The sequence below is a fragment of the Morone saxatilis genome, unplaced genomic scaffold (assembly GCF_004916995.1).
Source record: "Morone saxatilis isolate NCDOM2014 unplaced genomic scaffold, NCSU_SB_2.0 Contig8, whole genome shotgun sequence".
NCBI classification, from domain to species: domain Eukaryota; kingdom Metazoa; phylum Chordata; class Actinopteri; family Moronidae; genus Morone; species Morone saxatilis.
This window is the reverse complement of record NW_023340257.1, coordinates 12,650,037-12,658,738: the sequence shown is the minus strand read 5'-3', so window position 1 is coordinate 12,658,738 and position 8,702 is coordinate 12,650,037. Positions and strand designations below refer to the sequence as shown.

Sequence of the window (8,702 nt, the reverse complement as noted above, 5' to 3'; positions counted from 1 at the left end):
ACACACACACACACACAAAGAGCTACCATTCCTGGAGAACATGTACAATACAACACAACCCCCACACCGACTCTATCCTCCCACATAATACCTCACCAGGCATCTACTCTTTAAGCAACAAATCAAAACCGGTGGGCGTCATCACACTTCAGCGCAGGAGAGAATAGAAACCAACAGCTTCTTTTTTTTAATCCTCAGGAAGGCAGCGTTTCACTTGGCTCATATGAGAAGGAAACAGAGAAAGAAAAGCTGTAAGACAAACTGCTGAGTGTATTGTGGTGCGTCGATTGTATTTTCCTCTTTACAGACCAATTCATCTTCCAAATACGGTAAATACCTGCCTAGATAATGAGCCACACGTGTAATGTACTTACACTGGAGGGTTGTTACCCATTTGTGGATTTTATTCTATTGCTACTTTCTATTACTGTAGCATCGGTTCACCTTACTGTTGAAAATGTATCTGTAATGGTTAATTGATTGAGACCTTTTTTAAAGCAAACAAAGCACACAATTCACTGGTTCCAGCTTCTCGAATGGGAATGTTTCTTCATCCTTTGTCTCCTACAATAATTAATTGAACCCCTTTGGGTTTTGAACTGACAAAACAAGCTTTCAGTTTTTTTACCTTGGGTTCTGGTGAATGTCTTGGGCATGTTTCATGTTTTACTGACTAAAGAACGGAGAAGATTGAGAAAAAGAAAAGTGAAAAAGATTTTTTATAATGAAAATAATTGTTAGTTGTAACCCGACTGTACTGTACTACTGACGACTGACAAGGAAAGCTGTATTAAACTTAGTATTTCTCTATTCTATCAAATATTCATGGCTAGAAAATCTTGTGCTCATGTAGGATAATGAAGCTGATAAAGAAAAAATAGGTTTTCAGGGCCTTTAATAGAGCAGAAGTCCTAACTGCAGCATGATATCAAACAAAACGGGCCTGAGGGACGGACTAAGTAGTGCCTGTGATCACAATCAGAACTGACATTGATAATCAAGTCCAAGACCAAATCCATCTTACGGTAATATTCAAAGGCAGTGTGATGGAATCAGGAACCCCTCTGTCTTCCACACAATCAGACCTGCCCTGCAGCAACCAGCTCTCAGCAGCCCAGGGCTATTTTAGATCTAGGACAGCACTATACACTTTGGGACAGCATCTGCCCTTTTCTCTGTGCCGGCTTCCTGCTCTTCTATTCTCCTTTACAAAATCATCTCATCAGTCACACATGGGCCTGCATCTCTGGATTATGTGACAATATTGTGCCGGCCCACTGAAAATGGAAATGTTCTTCAGGCGCAAAGCGAATTAAATACCCTTCAACATGATCCATTTATGGAGATTTCTACCCCCGCTGTGGTCCTTTAGTTTTTTTAGTAACACACGCTTAGGAAGAGACGCTGAGGTCAGACTGATGAGCGTCACACTTTAGGTTAGGGTATCAAAACTACACCCCTGTACAGGTTACTGATGATTTAGCATTGTGTCAATTAAAGAACAGTGGTTATTTTACTCTTGGTACCAGTATGGGTGCTTTAGACAGATAACATTATGATTTGATTATACAGAAAGAAAGCTAAAATGAGCCAGTTTATGATTTCAAAGGGTTAATGGCATTACCTTCACTGGGGTTAAAGGAAGAGCGAGGGTGTTGATAAAGTTGTCCCCAACACAACATGTCCTTATTTAAGGTGTTAATTAGAGGCTTCTGTATAACTTTCTTTAAAGGGAGCATCAAGTCATTTGACTTTTAATGAGTTCCCACAGCAACTAGGGAATTACAACATTGACAGTGGGCCTGAACAATACTGGAAACAAGACTAGAGGTCTACCGCCATGCTAGTCGCCTAATGAGGCTGTAGCACTAATTTCACACCAGGCATCAAACTTGTTGGATGGATGACAAATGGAGAGGACGGTTTGCCAAGAGATATCTATAGATACTATGAGCCAAAGTGAACTTCACCACTTCAGAAGAGCCAATCAAAAAAATGTGAAGTGAATCTCCCCATGCTGATTGCCTCCATGATAGGTGAGCTATTAAAAGCTGCATCATTAGTAAATTAAAAAAAGCTGACTGTCATGTCCATGCATGGTACAAGTGCATCCTCAACACGACGTGCAATGACAATATAAAAAGGCACTGATATGTCCCTAGCCTGTTCCCGTAGCTTTCTGTATGCGTGTCTACAAGGCACACTTCCCGCAAGCATCAAAGCTCAAAGGTGCTCCAAATTATTGACTGCTTTTTGACAGTTTTTATCGATTACCTAGAAATGCCACATCAACCCAATTAAGATGGAAGAGCAAATAACGAGCTACTGTGCACGGCCGAAATCCTCCTATTGTCACAAGTCTGATAACAACAATTAAGCGCTTAGTTAAGCTTTTGGTTTAAATAATAAAAATGAAATGAGCTCCTACCAAGTTCTAACAGCCGGTGGTTAAAAACAGTGAAACCCCATTCCAAGTGCATGGATTCATAATAAGTTACAGAGGGGGAAAACACACACGCACAGACACAAACCCACAAGTGCAAGTGGGCGCGCACACAAAAGAGAACAGACAGCTTTGTGAGCGAGGACTCGGCAGTTCAACCCATGATAAACAATCAATACCTCCAGGCAATATTAACTGCACACAGGCATTATAGCGTGCAGCAGAGGTGGGACTTGCTAAATAGCAACCAGTAATATTTAAAATCTATTTAAACAGAGTCACCGTTATTAATAAGCAGGGGCTTTAAAGAGTGGCTGATCGATGCCTGTCACACTTACTGCCTCAGTGGCTGCTGATATTTCAACCTTTTTACAAACATACAGAGACCGTTACGCCTTTGTCTTTTCTTCCTTTTGTCTTTTTGTCTGCCAGCGACCCACAACGCACTGCGCACATTGCTAAAATGACAGAGTTAGTTCTTTTTCTCAGTAGTTGCTGGATGTGTAAGTAGCCAACTATTTTTTAACAGTCATGCCAACTGTATGAGCTAATGGTTTAGCGGGTCTGTCTATTCGCAGTTTGTTTTGGAGCCTGTCAAAAACTAGCAAACGCAACTTATACCATAAATAATTATTACATTGTTGCTGTGGTTCAGTTGTCATAGTAGGAAAAGCACATGTGTTACCATTAAACTGAAGAACCTAAAACAAATTCAGCCCTGGATGAGGTTATTAATTTTGTACTTTCCGACAGTCTGGTTAAACTGTCCTCTGTGAAAAAGACCCATTCATATAGTGTCCCAGGTGTAAGCCAGCTCTCGGTCAGGTGATTAGATACAGCACAAACACTGGGTCCCTAATGCATACTCGTATACATTAAACTGGTGTACCGCATCACGTTTCAGCAGCAGACATGCGCCGATATATAGCCTATACTTTGTTCATTTCTATCGTTTATAAAGTTGTAATGTTGGATGTCAATGTTAAAGATGGATTTTTCGATAAATGCATACAGCAGTGCAACCTCGCTGCATTTCACCATGGCGACCAGGTTCTATGCCAGTTGCTAACATGTGACAGGTGAACACTTCTATTTATATCTCGGAGAAAAATATCACAAACCAGTAATCTTGGTTTCGGATGGTAATTATTTTTCACCCCATCTGTTTAGAAGAATTACTGCGGTGACATTGAAGGAAGAATTGAAACTAAACTTGGTTTGTTTTAGACACTAGCATTGGAGAAGTGTGAAGTGTGTTTTAACATTGAAGCAAATAAAAATCGGAATCTGAAAGTGAGCTAAATATGTTCCCTTTAAGACCACCGCCGACAATTTTAAGCTTAATGTAAACTGATAGCCAGCAAAATGCCTTTTTCTTTGTTAGCTGAGCCGTCATAGCAGCTGTCACGTCACTACACAATTTCTTCTCCTTCATTAACGTCCTGCATTGTGTTGTGGTACAAAAGTGCCCATTAACAACACTAGATTATAATCCGCCTGTTGGCATATTAAAGATTTTGCTTTAACTCTTGACTCGAGTATTATTCTGGGTTTAATTAAATATATGTTAATTTTAAACTGCTGGCGGACTAACAACATGAAATAACACTATTGATCATCAAACAACAGCCTGCAGTGTGTGTATGCAGACAGTTGTAGAGCGCCCATATGACAGACAGCTGAATGCATTACAGCTTTGCCTCCAGGGATCAGTTCAAAACCGTTTATCTTAGGCCTTTATTCCAACCTGCCACATTATGCACACACACACACACACACAGATCAATCACCAAGCAATGATTGATCCAGACAATGCTGATCAGGAATCTGTTCAGGTACACGTTAAAGGGATGATCGTACAAGAACAATGAGCAATGTGGTACATTGGTGCACTGATTCTACAAAGTGACTGTAGGCCACTATAGTAGTACATATAGCACCATGCTACTGAGGAGGCCTTAACAACAACAGTTATTATGTTGATTTACTGACTAAATGAAATGCAACTGTGTGATTTAAAAGAATATCGAGTCCCCCCTCTCCATGCACAGCGTCTGATGTCGTCTAAATACTTACCGCCTTCACTTCTCCAGCAGTTGAGAAACAACACATGGGAGCTTTACTCTGGGCGTAAACGGGGATGCCAATTACCAATTGGGAAATTCTGGGCCGAGTGTGTTTTTATGCTATTATTTATTTGGCCCTTTGTGCCAGGAAAACAAAGAAATGTGCAAAGATAACCCTCTGTGACTTATTGCTACTCATACTGCTGCGTGGACCACACTGTGTTTGTGTGCCAGTGCAGAAAAACAGAAGGAGATCATTTCCCCAATATCCACGTGGTAAAAAACCAATAACATTAAGTCAGCGCAAAACTGATGTGGCAGAACAGGCAGACATCAGCCACTGACATCGGTCAATGCCATCTGGTTTGTTGTTTGGCAGATATATTGGTGCATCCCTGGTTGGAACTGGAGCCTTTATTCACTGTGACTTACACACACACACACACACACACACACACACACACAGAGACAGCCCCATGTAAGGTGATTGCATGATTGTTTAGATGAAACGCCAGATTACGTTAAAAATCAAGCACTGGACATTTGTTTTGAATTCACACATATTTCTAATCGTGGAAGCATAACAGTTAAACTTGAGCATTTTCAAATAGTCAATTAATTAAAGTCCATTTTCAAGCACAAATCACAAAAAATATAATGCGAGCAATTCTGCTTCTCCTTGTCTTATATTATTGTAAGATAATAAATATATCCATCTTTGTGTTTTGGACTGTTGTCAGACAAATGCCGTGATGACGTCACATTGGGTCAAATTGTGATGGATTTCACCATTTTCTGTTTTATAGACAAAATAATTGTGAAAATAATCTGCAGATTAAATCAACAATGACAATGGCTGCAACTCCACATTAGTTGACGATCGGTGTCCTTTTCACTAGAGTTCACAATCCTTCCAGTGTGTTCAAACTACATCAAAGACGAAGGAGAATCAAGTGTTGCGTCTGTACGTTGTCTTACCTCATTATCGCTGGTAAGCAGTGAAAAGGTCACTGAACAGGTAATGAGAGTGTGAGTGGATCATTTATTGAACGGATTAAACATACGCACCAAACCAACGTACGGTTTGTTAACTGTTGTAACGCTTCATGTCGTGCTTATCATTTCTTCTGTATTCCTTTAGCATTGCTGCACTACACTGAAAGTAGTACCTAGAAATAGGCACCTCAGTGCTAAATGCTTAATCTAATAGTTGTGTTGTTCGTCACATTTTCTTGGAAGTCATTTATCAAAAGAAATGTTAACACAGCTTCTATGTGAGGATTTGGTGCTTATCTCTGTTTTATATTTTTGTAAATATTATATCTTTGGGTTTTAGACAGCTGGGGTGGACAAAATAGGCAATACAGTTACTTCACCGTGGGCTTCGGGGAACTGGGTTTTTTTTTCATGTTTTACAGTGTAAACCATTAAAAACAGATAATTAGATATGTTAGTAAAAAATGTTGGTCAAGCTGAAGGACTGCGGGCTGGAGACCAGAGGAGGGCGAATCTGGAAGCTGCCGTCTGTAAGCATTTTGTTCTCGGATGTCTGATGAGCAACTCATTAAGTGGTTCAAACCACACGGGAATGAAGTGCCAGAAAGACAAAAGTCTCTTATAGAACCACTGACTCTCGTAACATTAAGTGACTCCAGCTTTCTATAGTCTGACAGTTTTACGGCGGCATTGTACAGCCCACCATTCACACACAAGACCGTGCTCAACGCATGCCAAAAACCACATGCCCACACACCCCACCCCAACCCCCCCTTCCCTCCAGCATGGCAGACAGGGGTCACCTTAGAAGATGAAACTGAAGAAGCAAATGCGTCCAACACTTTGACAGATATTGAGCTCAGTTCAACTCGGCTGCACTTTGTTTTGTTTTTAATAACTAGCTCTTATCCTCTGCCACAGAAAAACACTATAATTTGAGAGTGGATTTTTTCTCAAGGATGACCATTGTCCTTGTATTTAATGACTTCACCAATTTGGCCAGATGCTTCTTGATTTCACTAGTCATAAAAAGAGAGAGACGGCCTTTGTAATCGGTGGGTTGTTGTTTTTGTTGGGTAGAATCAATATGACTCATGTTGTTCGGCCCCATCTACTAGATGTTATAACGACAAACAGCAATAAAGTAACGTATTTCAGTCTAACTTCGCTGTATGTTTCAAATACATGGAGATGTGTGATCCTTCCAGTCTCTGCAGGATAATATTTGAACTGTACACACTTTACTTACACCGTGCTGCTCTGGTGAGGGCAAAGAACAGTAGTATCTCAGAAATCCCTTCAGACAGATAAGGCTTCTTGAATTAAATGGGATTAGCAGTCAATGACTAAAGCAGGTAATCCGCCCCCCAAAAAAAGAGATGATCGTGAAGAGAATTCATTTCACTGATAAGACTAGTCATAAGAGAGAAAGGAAGAATACGCTTTTAGCATTTTTGTGTAATCCTGAAGCTCCGTTTAGTTTTTGTATTCTGAGTTGTCAGCGAGTGCAGAGATACCGTTTTATCTCGACTAGTGCTGAAATGATTGATAACTTAATTAGTTGACTGTTAACTAAGAGGTTTTTAATTGTTTCATTTGTTTATCAATCAAAAATGCTAATCTTTCTCTACATCCAGGAGGATTAGCTACTTTACAGTGTTTATTCATTGTCATTGTAAAATCTAAATATTTAGTTTGGGACAATCTGTCAAACAATACAGCTATTTCAAGATGCCATAATGGGCTTTGAGAAATAGTAATGTGCATATTTAATTGTTTTGGACATTCATTAATCAACTGAAAATAATTAGTTTCTATTCTAATCTCTCCATCAATCACAACCAGATAAATCTGCATTTTACATGTGTACGTAACAACACTAATTCTGACGTTAGCCGGGCTCTTCTTGTAGCTAAAACTGAACCTCAAGAGGAACCACATGTTTATGGTGAACCGAAGTGAGGTGCGCAGATGTAAAAACGTGAACCACCTAAATCCAGTGTGCAAACATTTCCGCATGCAATACAGACGCTACACCTCTTTTTCCTTTTTTTTTAAAAGCACAAAAACTCTGTTAAAAGCACATTTAGCGCCACTCCAAAATACAATGGTTTTGTCCATAATAGTAGTCGCAGCCTGGAGGACACAGCCCAGTACGCAGCCATATATATATTTATATATTTATTTATATATATACACACACATATAACCACACCGGCGGTTTAATGTATAGACATATCTATCAGTACTGAATGCACTGGCACTGCGCTGCATTCCTGAGATAGCAGGCAACGCCAAAACAGCAATGGTCGGACAAAAAAAATGGTCACACTCAAACAAGCTTAAGACACCATTTTGAAAATCCGCCGATTTCTAGATAACAACTCCGAGATGCCATCTTGCCAATTATCGCCAGATTAGCCGCCGTTAGCATGGCTCTTCAACCCGTCCGAGGCTCCCGCGGCAGGAAGCAACGCGGGTCAGAACAGTAACGCTAGCGGGGCTCAGCCTGCTGCTACCCGGGCACACAACAGCTAAACCCGCCGTAGCATCCCCGCATCCCTCCGCACCACACTCAAAGGGCTACTCAGCGAGCTAGCCGGGGCAAAGATTAGCAAATGACAACGAAAAACCCCCTCACAGTAGGGTCCGACCGAGCTGCACCGGGGCAACAGTGGTTCATTTTACCCCCCCACCACCACCACCACCACCACCAGGCCGCAAACCATACAACGTTACAACCATCACCAAGAGCACAACTAACTAACCCCGTTTGAATCCGCTATTTAGAGCTAGCACTCTTAGCTTAGCCCGCTAGTTCCCCCACGGAGGACAATTGAAGGGATACGGAGGGAGGAGGAGGAGGAGGAGGTGGAGGAGGACGGGGAGACAGAAAGAAACGAACAACTAGCAAGTCGACACATGGACATTCCTGTCCTCCATAATAATAAAACAAATACAGCGGGGGAGACTTACCAAAGTCACTCGGTCGAACAACGAAACAGATTCCCCGTGTGCGTACGTGCTTTGTCCCGTGTGTGTGCTCTGCCTCGGCTCGGTGCGGACTGGCTCGGATACAGCAGCGTTTGGTCGGGCCAGTTGCGCAGGGAAGACAGCTTTCACCCGAAGAGACGGCCACAGTGTGTGGGGGATGGGGATGCACTGCCGGGAGGGAGAGAGAGAGAGGAAGGGAGGGA

At 41.5% G+C, this 8,702-nt stretch overlaps 1 protein-coding gene across 2 annotated transcripts in view; it reads right to left on the bottom strand.

Annotated features, from left to right (window-relative positions):
• The window catches only part of fam168a (family with sequence similarity 168 member A), a 29,293-nt gene extending 20,626 nt beyond the window's left edge, over nt 1-8,667 (bottom strand). For both annotated transcript variants that reach the window (XM_035680041.1, XM_035680042.1), the window contains exon 1: nt 8,482-8,667. The gene's annotated coding sequence lies outside the window, so the exon portion shown is untranslated. The remainder of the gene's footprint in view (nt 1-8,481) is intronic.
• Nucleotides 8,668-8,702: the final 35 nt, after the last annotated feature.